Source organism: Myodes glareolus, chromosome 11 (genome assembly GCF_982192425.1).
Source record: "Myodes glareolus chromosome 11, mMyoGla1.1, whole genome shotgun sequence".
Taxonomy (NCBI): Eukaryota; Metazoa; Chordata; class Mammalia; order Rodentia; family Cricetidae; genus Myodes; species Myodes glareolus.
The window spans coordinates 4509571-4521103 of record NC_142036.1 but is presented as its reverse complement, the minus strand read 5'-3'; the positions used below and the strand labels follow the sequence as shown (position 1 = coordinate 4521103).

Genomic DNA, 11533 nt, shown 5'->3' with positions numbered 1-11533 from the left:
CCTTAATATGTAGCTAGCTCTCCCTGACTTCCACAGGCCACTGGTGCTCAGCAAGTAGAGAAATAAACTCTTGTACAAGGCCATGTCAGCAGGGATCATGGTGCCAATCTTGCAGGATGGTCATGAGAATTTAATGGGTACCTTCAGTGTTTCTAACACAGGGTTTAGCACATAAGAAATGAACAAAACGCCGCAGCTGTGCTGAGGTTAAGAACAGCAGATTACAGGAAAGGATGGAGGGAGGAACCTAAGGATGGACAGACAGCGAAAGAAGAGGGAGAGAGACAGACATCAGGGAAGTTCAGGCTGAGGCTCCTGTTGGCCCGTGTCTTCCATACCACGGTGGGGTCAGCCAAATGTTGTTCTCTTTCCTTCTGTCAAGGGATGCTGCCTGAATCTCACTACTCACCGGGAACAGTCCAAGGTAGCTTCCTGTAAGTCTCCAGCCCTCCTTCCTGCTCAGCAGGCTCCTGGAAGCCTCAGCTCTAGAAAGAACACGTCATGTGACCTTGTGTTGCAATTCTGAGCAGGCAAGGACAGGGTGGGGACTGAAGGGCTGCTCCTTCCCCTGGAGCCTCAGGCCCAGAATTTAGCATTTGATCGTGAAATTTTGCCAATTTAGAATGTCCTGACGTGTGTGTGTGTGTGTGTGTGTGTGTGTGTGTGTGTGTGTGTGTGTGAGAGAGAGAGAGAGAGAGAGAGAGAGAGAGAGAGAGAGAGAGAGTACATGCATGTTTAACTTCTAGGGTGTTTGGAGTTTTAGGCATTGTGGAAAACAATTTCTCTTGATTAGGATCAATGGCAGTCATTGTTTTCTGTTTTGACTGCTAGGTGGAGGAGAAAAGCAACAGCCCAAGCTGCAGGACCGAGGTTCAGATTAAACACAGGAGAAATCTCTTTCCCTGGTGGATTTGATAAAGCCAGGAATTAACTGTCAAGGGAAATGTTGAAACCTCATTGGAAGCTTTTGAAAACAGAATAGATGCTCATAGGCCTGATCCTGATCCTGATCCTGTCTGGAGAGGACGAGAGGAGGGGAGGGGGCAGGAGGAAGGGCGGGCGGGGTGGGGGGGGGGTGGGGGGGCTCTTGTCCGTTGAAAGCCGCAGTTCACACTCCATCTCACCTCTCAGAGCCTTTGCTGCTTTTATCCGATTTCAGAAATCACTAATGTCCAATACTTAAAATTCAGAGATTATGGAAAATCAGAGAAGTAGAAAAATCAAACAAAAGTCCTTAATCCGAGGAAGCCTGGAGTGATTTGCTTTTAGCACACATGTTTTTCCATATTTTTTTCCTTCATTACCTAAGAAATAGACTCAGAAACTTGTACCCAACACCTCTGTATGCTTTTGTCATCTAATTTTTTCGCTTCCTGTGCAGTGGCCCTTTCCTCATCAACAACGACTTTTGCTAACGCGTGATCCCCGGCCTGCATAGCACAACATAGCACAACGTGTGCCGTCCGTTTTGACCTGCTTTCCTGTAAACTCCTGGGTAGATGTCCTTGTGGAGCTGTCTCAGAATTTCCTAGGAACTTACTCTTTGGAGTGAAAGAATTTTGGTGATACATAGCTTTTGAAAATTTTGCTGCCTCTGGTTAGCTTCTCCTCCAGAAAGGTGACAGAAATTTTTAATATTATCAGTGTGACACAGTTCATTCCCCCATTTTCTAAATAACATGGCTTCTGTCCACTAAAAGCTGACTGCTTCAATATGCATTTCTCTGAATCCTGGGAAGGCTGAAGTTTTAAATCATTTTTATCGCTCATGCTATTTGCCTTTAGGGTCCCCCCCTACACACACACACGTTCACACACACACACACACACACACACACACACACACACACACACACCCCTCCCCTCCCTACACACATTATAATCTTTTAACTGTGGTTTGTTTGAATGTGCTGGACAGAAATTTGCTATAGAGATTATTTTTTGAATTGCATTAGCTGTAATTAGACTATCATGCTCTTTAGGAAGGGCAGATGAATTCTCAAAGTTAGATCACTGAGAATGACAGGCCTGTGGTGTCCAGTGGAGAACGGGTAGACATGGTCACTGTCCATGCTGAGGAGTCTGATCAGGATTCTTGTCACGAAGCCAAGTCAGAGCCACTTGAGTTGATGACTGGACAATGACACCTGGAGTGGAAGGAGGAGGAGCAAGGGCGGGGCTCCAGAGGGGAGGCAGGGAAAGCGGTCCTCCCCACCGACTGTCCTTTGGCTGGGCTCCATCTGAAAGCGGCAGCAGTTTCCGTCCTCTGTCCCCTCCCCTCCCCTCCTGCTGTCCACACAATGGCTGTGTCCTGAGAAGCACGACCAACCAGGGCCACCGTGTGCTTTTTCCCTTCCTCTAGGCCCAGGAGAAGGGGACATGGACACTTTACCTACCTGGAGACAGGCCTAGACGGTACATGGGCCAAGTGAACAGAGAGAAGAAGCTGGGGTCTCTCGCCGGGGTTTCTGCTTCTGCTCAGAGGATCCACTGCAGCGTACCTGTGGCGGGGTGGGGAGCAGACAGAGCCAGGACCACATCTCAGTCCTTCGGGCCACACATTCTCTCTGTCCACCCCTTATGACCTTCACTCTTCAATTTTGTAAGCTTTTGAAAACATTTCCTAGTCTATTGCTTTGAGTCAAATCCAGACCTTTCTCTGGCCGGTCAAGCCCTTTGTCACCACTGTTCCCTGCATCGCTCCATCTCAACCAAATCCCCACATCATTCTAATCCAGATTCCCCTGTGCCAAGGCATGGTGGCCGGGCTTTTGCAGCCTGCTGCTTCTGTCACGGGGCTGCCTGTGCCATACACATCTACACTGAGCCCCCCTCACGTCTCTGTTCCATATTACTTTATCTGAGCCCCATGTGGAGATCCTTGGCAGACAGCTGTGTCCAGGATGTCTGTGGCACAAGGTTGGCTGACAGGAAGAAGATGAACCTGAACTCTAGTGGGGACCAGGGCCAATCACAGCTCGCTCGGGAAGCTGGTGAGGGGCTTAGGTCTTCTTTTACAATAGCTACGGATAACTGCCTTTATTCTGTGTGCGTGTACCCAGCACAGAGTCAGCTATACAGAGCAGCATTGTGTCGGATTTCTGTTCTGGGAGCCTGCTCGGATCCTCTGTGTTGGCCCCCAGCCTGACCCCTGCCCTTGCTCCCTACCACCCTGCTCTCCTCGTGACCTCGCTGCGATACATATTTTTTTCTCCCCATCCTAACTCTTACTGAGCTGAGGAAGTCTGTTCTCTTCAGGTGTACTCTGGACTTTGATGTGCCAGATTCAGTCAGCCCCTAGGCAGCACATCCCCTGACCATGACTCAGCTCTGGGAGCTGACTAGGAATGAATACTGTAGCATTCAGCCTCAGAAACATGATCTGAAGCTGGAGCATCAATCAGAGCCAGTGAAAGCCAATGCTGACTTCACATAACCGTGGAAACCTGTTCTGGTCGGTGGGACTTTTCTCAAGCACCAGAGATGTGGTAGGCAGATGGCTGTAGGTGTGGATGAAGGAGTAAAGTAGACAGGAAGGCTAGTCACTCTTGATTTAAACAGTGTCCATGTGACCAGAGTCAAGTGTTAAGGACAGCCTGTTGAGAGCCATGTCTCTCTGTTATGTACGGAGAGCATGGGGGGAAAAAGAGTGGACAGAGCAGTTTGGAGAGAGCATGGGGGGATTTGTAGTTTCTTGCTAATGGTCCAGATGCATTTCCTATATTAGTGTCCGGTCCTGCTCTTCGCACTGGCAGAGGGAAGAGAGATAGAGGGAAAGAGACTGTTGGTGGGCAATGCTCCTTCTCAGGATGGGGAAGTGTTGTTTTAAGTGCAAATGAACATTTATTTATCTATTAATTAAATAATTTGGGATGTGTGTATGTGTGTGTGTAAAACCTAAGACGTCTGGAAAACCAACAACTAATATGATTTGCAAAGTCTTCGACCACCAAATTTCTGGCTACAATGTGTCCAGTGAGAGAGTAAAATGTTGCTTTCTCCTGAACATACTTGAAGACAAATACTAGAGGACACCTGGCTGAAAATACCTTTAAACTCAGAGCTATAACATAAATTCCTACAGTGCTCTGGGCAGAAGGACAAAGTACAGACTAGTCATCTCAAACAGTAGTGTGACGGTAATGATTGTTCTGTTTCTTTAAGAGACAAGCCACACCCACTCCCTTCCTGCTTGCAGCCTCAGACCTGCACTTTCTCTCTTCCAGTCCCCTCTCTCCGAGAGGCAGCCTCTCTCCCTCTCTCCTCTCTCTCTCTCTCTCCCTCTCCCTCTCCCTCTCTCTCTCTCTCTCTCTCTCTCTCTCTCTCTCTCTCGCACTCTCTCTCTCTCTCTCTCCTTTTTCTTTCCCCTCCACAACCCATCTAATAAATGTCTAACTTTACTCTATATGATATGTTTATCTGTCTGCTGTGTGGTCTCATTCACTGTCCCTGCTTAAGACTGGCTGCTTTTGGGACCCTGGCAGCTTTCAGCAAACCCATTTGCATGGTGTGCCTATCTGCCTGCCCCTTGCCCACCCGCTGCCCACATGGTTAGCCGCCAGGGATGCCCAGGGGATCAACCACCTTTGGAGACCTGCTGCGTAGTGCGCCCAGGCCCTGCCCAGGACTGGCTCCTCTCAGGACCCCCTGCCCCCTGCCTGCCAGGCAGCTCGCAAATCCATTACAGTGATTGTCTGACCCCATGACCACATGAGCAGAAAACACTTGCTGGTGACCAAATTTGACACAGACATTCTGTATGCTGGGCCCCATTTCTCCCTGACCATGTCACATTGACTAGGCTTTTTCTCTTTAGTCTTCACAGAGTGCCATTGACCTAAGCCTTGGACATGTTGGTGGGATGCTGGGTCTTCTCCTGAGGAACCCACTTGTTGTCAGGGTTTTCTGTCACACCTGGTTCTATACTTCCTGCCTGGCTACTGGTCAAACAGCGTTTACTTAAAATATAATTGACAGAATACAGACCATTATCCCACACCACTTCCCCCTCTTTTAAAAAAACAAAACAAAACAAGAATTCTGAATCTAATATTCTTTGTTTGGCTTTTCTCCTGACCATTATCCATTGTCCATTTTTGGGGGATGTGGGCATAGTTTTCCAGGCTATTTCCTGCTGGTTTGGGGCACTGATAATCTTATGGGGACCTAAAGAAAATTTAGAATTATGATCAAGTCCTGGCTGAAGTATGCTGTAAGGCTTGATCATCTCAGGCAACAGTCTTGAATCTGTTCTGATTGTAGAACTCAAGTGTTTCAAGGTCCCTGCTACCACCAAAAAGTATGCCGTCAGTTTCTCATCAACACCATTAAAGTGTTTAGTGGCAGGACCTCTTAAAAGAACTGCAAGGTTTTGCAGTTAAAGCTGAGTCAGGAAGCCTCTCTTAAATGAGAGCGCTTGCCTCTAGCAGGCAGAGCCCACCCAAGAAAGAGCTGCTATCAAGAAACCATGCTTGACTCTATTTTTTTTTATCTAGAATAACTTCCCAAGCTCTCTCAGGCTTTTAAGTAGATTTGGTCAGCCTCACGTTGGCACACCGTTTGTTGTCAAGGTTTTCTGTCCCTCCTTGTCTTTGTCCTGCCCGGTTCCCGCAGTCATCAAGTCCCAAAGAAATCACACAGAGGTCTACATTAGTTATAAACTGATAGACCTAGTAGCTCAGACTTCTTATTAACTCTTATAACTTATATTAGCCCATTATTCTTATCTATGTTAGCCACGTGGCTTGGTACCTTATTTGGTGGGGCAGTCACATCTTGCTTCTTCTGTGGCTGGGATAGGATTGCAGAAAGCAGAATCCTCTTCCTAGAATTCTCCTGTTCTCATTGACCTGCCTCTTCTTCCTGTCTGGTTGTCTCACCTATACTTCCTACCTGGCTACTGGCCAATCAGCGTTTATTTAAAACACAATTGACAGAATACAGACCATTGTCCCACAGCACCCACTGATCATCCAAGGAGGTATTTTCCAGAGAGCAGCAAATTCCCAAGGACAACATCCATGGAGTCTACTTAGATACTAGGAAATTAACAAGGGGAGGAAGACTGAGGGGAAAGGCATATGTCTTCTCCTGGCTACAGGTGCCTTTTTCCTCCTGACCTGGAGAGAGAAGACTAAAACTATACAATCACCAAGGTATAGCTGACACACCCTTGCACACACATATTCCTTGACTTGGACCTTTCTGTACTTTGCACTGCAGGCAACCACTAAATATAGAGTGTGTGGGAGCTGAAGGCGTTCTTGTCTCTGAATAAAGCAGAATGCCTGCTGGCGGGCTCAGAGGGCAGCCATTCCAGTGGGCTCCTGCTATACTCACTGTAGATACAGCCCTGCCTCCACCATGAGAAAGCAAAATTTAAAGCTCAGATTTGGTAATGTCCAAGCCAAAGACCAGAATCTATTCTAGATTTCCCTACTCCCTGCTCTGATTGTAGAAGAATTCCTTCTTTATAGTCCAGATGGTCTTTGTTTCATGCTGGACATTCTGTGTGTGCATTACCAGACAAAACATTTGAGTGTATGTGTGTACATGCTTACATATACATATGTGTGTACATGTGTGTGCATATACATGTGTATGTGTGCATTGCAAGTGCATGTGTGTATATGCAAGTGTATGTGTGTGCGTGTGTATACACCCTGGTTAAGTGCTTGTCTTCTTGTTGTACCCTTAAATTTCATTTCTCTTTTGCCATGTTAGAGTTATAAACCAGTGTGTGTGTGTGTGTGTATGTATATGTGTATATATATATACATATACATATATATATATATATGTATATGTATATCCTGTTGTGTGCTACAGTACAGCTCTGCAGGCCTGTACCATGATGTACATGTAACAGGTCAGAGGATGACTTTCAGGAGTCACTTCTCACCTTCCCTTTTCTGAAACAGGGTCTCCCTTATTTCTGCTGGTGCACTATGTTCTCCAGAATGGCTGACTTTGTGACCTTCCGGCTGATTCTTTTGTCTTTTCTTCCCATCTCTAGCTTGTGGCAGAATATTTGATAGTACTTTGACATTCTGAGACTGTTAATAAAGTTAACCTTGAATTAGGGGGTGGAGTCAACAACTGACAAGAATTAGCCAAGGAGATATTGGAGAACTCAGGATACAATACAATAGGGAGGCACAGGAAAGACTAGGAAGGGGCTTAAAAAAATCCTCAGGTCTTTTCAATCTGGGAAGCATGGAGAGAGAGGGTCAGCTGGTTGTTCCCTGCTGCTTTCTTGATCCATCAGGTTTTTACCCCAATATCTGACTCCACAAATTTTTAAAAAATAGAACAATTTAGATAAATGATTCATCTGGCATCCATGGTGAGGCTGTTTGATGTTTCTTGTGGCAAGACCCTCCACCGGCACCTCCTAACAGATTGAGAATTATTATAAGTAGGCACTGAGAAGGCAAAATTGTCTTTATCCTGTTCTTGTAAAAGTATAGTAATAAAAAATCAATCTTTTAAATCAATCACCATAATATACCATCCATTGGGTAATAAGGAAGGCAAGGAAATTCCAGGTCACGAAGAACCCATTTCCTGGATCACCTTATTTACATCTCTCAGATTGGTTCCCAGTCTCTAGTTCTAGGTTTCTTTTAATGACAAATACAAGAAAATTCCAAGAACTGTCGATTCGCCGCTGTGTTCAGCATGAAACTGCTCCTGTACCAGTCATTCCAGTGCCTGTGGCTTCCCTGATGTCAAAGGATATTGTCCCACCCAGCCTGGGTTGTCGGTTAACTGTTTTAAAGGTGGGTTGTTGGTCTCTGTGAAAGATCAAGAGCTGTTTTCCCTGCTTGTGTACAGCTGAGGGATCAGTGGCTGTTCTTGGTAATGCCTTTTAATACTTTTCTGGGAAGCATTCTTTGTTTTACGGTGTGTTTATGAGGCTGGATGAATGTTTATCTGTGTTTTCCATTACTGTAACAAATCACATTCCCATAAACCCATTGTTATGTTAGCTTCCCGTGGCTTTAATTTTCCTCTCTGTCCTTCTGACCTCATACACTCAAATCACCTCGTGCTTTGTTTTATCCAAGATAAAGTTCCAGCTCCTAGAAGCTGAATATTTACTTGCTGAAGAGATCAGTCTAGGTCCCAAGATTGTGATGAAATTATTGTTAAAACTGTGCATGTGTCAACCAAACCTTCAATTACAATGACATTTATTCAACTTTTGCTTTCATCTTTGATTATTTATGGAGGTTTGTCAAAATATATTTTTATGGTCTCTCCTGAAATTTTTGTTTTATCTACTGTGGCTTTTCTGTTATCTAGAGCAGTAAAGTTTTTAACAATAGGCATTAAGTCTTTTAATTGCTCAGTGGATGAGATTCTCTATTGCTGACAGGGAATGATTGAACCAAATGTAATAGGGCCTGTGAGAGGCCCCTCAGGCATTTCCTGATGGCAGAGAGAGTTACCTTGCCTGTCCATTGCTAACCTTTATTCATTAGTCCAGTGCTCCCCTTCACCATCCTCCAGAAGATTGGGGCCTTGTGTTTGGATTGTCTCTAGAAAAAACATTGTTTCTGGGAATGCCTTACCTATAATTCCTTTTCAGATGACCTTTTTACCACAATTAAAACATCTGATCTTTTGATTTTTCTTAAAATTTTTAGAAATCACTTCTCCTATCCAAATATCATCATAAGCATGAGATCCAATATCAACTGTATTTGGATCCATTAATCTATGGTTATCAATCTTGCATTTAAAGGCCTATCATTCTTTTGCATTCTGAATTAGCATTTTCAAAATCCAAAAATTTAATTAATATTTGTCTAACTTCTGGATCTGGTATTATTCTATTTACAACTGAAGTCAATATTTGCAAAAAAAAAATTAGTGAAAGCTTCTTTTGTACCTTGTATAATCTTGGTAAATAATTCAGGCCTCTTTCCTGATTCTTCAGTCTTGTCCCAAGCATTCAAAGATGCTAGATGACATATGGCCAAAGTGTGATCAATAAATCCAAACTGTGTTTGAAAATCAGCATACTGGCCTTCACCAAGAAATTGCTCTAGTAAATACCAATCCTTCCAGTCTATTTCACTGTTTTATGAATCCAGCTTCCTCTTTCCATCATGTTCCCCATTGTAACTGAGGACCAGCTTCCAATATTGCTGTAGCTAAATATTTCGAGTCTTGGGGGATAATTCTGTTCTGAGTTGCCCATGAATTTCATATCTGCTTCACAGAGATGAATGCATACCATGTGAAATGACTGTTTCCTTAAACCTTCTCAAATATAATATTTCTACAGGATTCCAGTTAACTTCTGCATAGCCTTGGGGTACCTATCACATGGTAGTAGTCATCCATGTATGGTAACTGGACAAACTAAGGTTGGTTTTCTAATAACCTTGGGCTGCCCCTCTTCAGTTACATCAAGAAATAGTGTAGTAGGTTCTGCTCTAAATGCCTCTGTCTGTGTGCAAACATTTTTATTAGTTTCAATAGTAGGTCTTCTAAGGCTTGTATCTTACCAATAGTAAGTATTCATAAGACTTGGATCTTATCAGTCAATTTTTTCATACCTGGCACATTTATCAAACCCCTTTTTAAAGGATATAATATGAATTACCAAGCTGATAATAATTATAATCAGTATTATATCAATCCCAGCTAAGCTAGCTATCCCTTCATTAATCTTTTCCATTTTCAAGTCATCTGTTGTAGCACCATGCAGAGTCCTAATTCCCTGCATTGAAATAATGTTCCCCATTATTAATGTAGAAAAGATTTTTTTTTTAAATTAAGCTCAATTTCTCGCTTAAGAATTTCCAGGTGTCTCTCCAGATCTGTGAAGTTTTCAGCTTGTCCACAGTGGTGATGCTGGTGACTGCAGAGCTGCAGTACACTGCTCAGCTGAAGGGGTTATGGCTCAGGGGGATGATGCCTGGGGAGCTGGGCTAGTGTGTTGCATGGGCCAGGCTGAGGGTACCTGTAGCTGCTTACATGCAGCCAGAGGCTGAGAGCACAGGCTGTGCATGAGTGGCAATGGCAGCAGCAGCAGCAGAAGCATGTGCAGGCAAGAGTGGGTGTCAAGATAGCTGAGGCCTGTGACTTGCAGGATTGGGGAACAAAATGCCTAAGAAACAGAAGCACGGGGACAGGCAGGAGAAGGCCAAGTGGCAGGAGGCTACACCATCCTGTGTGAGGGCACGGGCCATTTGGACGACAGAGCCAATGGCATGTGGCTATGATTGCAGCATTAGGGTTGAGGTAGGCAGCAAGAGGTGTTTGGGGTAGAGGTGCTTAGCAACTGGCAGCAACCAAAGTGGGGTGCTCTACAACTGGTGACTGCTAGGCTTCTGAGCATACAGAAGCATGTTAAAAAAGGTGTGTCTGGTAGTCGCTGCAGAAGCTGCCATGGGCTAGCATCATCTCGTGCTGCACGTTGGACACCAGATAAAGCACTTATCTAAACTGTTCTATTTTTAATAAATACTCAGGAGTCAGATAATGGAAGAAAGAGGAGGAGGAATGACAAGCTGACCCTCTCTTTCCATACTTCTTAGATTGAAAAGACCCAAGAATCTTACCCTCCTTACCCTTTCCTATGCCTCTCTATTGTATTGTACCCCGAGTTCTCCAAAATCTCTACGGTTAACTCTAGTCAGCTAATCATTGACTCTGTTCCATGATTCAAGGTTAACTGTTGTGTGATTTTAATTTACAATGTGTTACATTCATGTATGCTGTGGGTTATTTGTTTAATGATGTAAAGATTGCTGCATTATTTTATGCTGCATTTATTTAACTCTGTGAAGCTGTATTGCTTTGCCTTCCTAAAACACCTGATTGATCTAATAAAGAGCTGAATAGCCAATAGCTAGGCTGGAAAGAAATAGGCAGGGCTGCTAGACTGAGAGAATAAATTGGAAGAGAAGTCTAGGCTCAAGAGAAGAGGCAGGAGAGAAGAGGAGGAGAGGAAGACACCAGGGGCCTGTCACCCAGTCACACAGCCAGTCACAGAGTAAGAAAGAAAAAATATATATAGAATAAAGAAAAGTAAAAAGCCCAGAGGTAAAATATAGTTTAAGAGAAAAAGGATAATTTAAGTTAGAAAAGCTGGATAGAAACAAGCCAAGCAAAGGCTGAGCATTCATAAGAATAAGTCTACATGTATTCGTCTGGGAGCTAGGTGGTGGACTCCCAAATATCTGCAGTCTTTTGGAGATCCTGCTCCATGGCCACCTCCAGGGTATGCAAAAAAATTTCAAATGCAGCAAGGGCTAGCCTTTTCTGTCTGAGAGTCAATAAGGAAATTCACGCTTTCTGCGGGTAGCTTTATCTTTTACTTCATCTTGAATAATCCCTTTCTGGAAAACTCTCTGTCTCCAGATAGTTAAATCTTTTTACATACAGCTACATATCTCTCTGCATACATGTGTCTCTCCCCTACACAGCATACATCTCTATACATAGTTACATCTCTTTCCACAGCTACATTCTCTACACAGCCATGCACTTATACATCGTTACACATCTTGTCTGC

The 11533-nt window shown here is 44.2% G+C and overlaps 1 long non-coding RNA gene across 1 annotated transcript; it reads right to left on the bottom strand.

The window, feature by feature from the left end:
• Nucleotides 1–1934: 1934 nt before the first annotated feature.
• Nucleotides 1935–5891, bottom strand: LOC146892530 (uncharacterized). Its single transcript, XR_015004377.1, has 3 exons — nt 5752–5891; nt 2397–2501; nt 1935–2147 (listed from the first exon to the last, which is right to left on the bottom strand). It is a non-coding gene; the product is annotated as an uncharacterized LOC146892530 (long non-coding RNA).
• Between the last annotated feature and the right edge of the window lie 5642 nt (nt 5892–11533).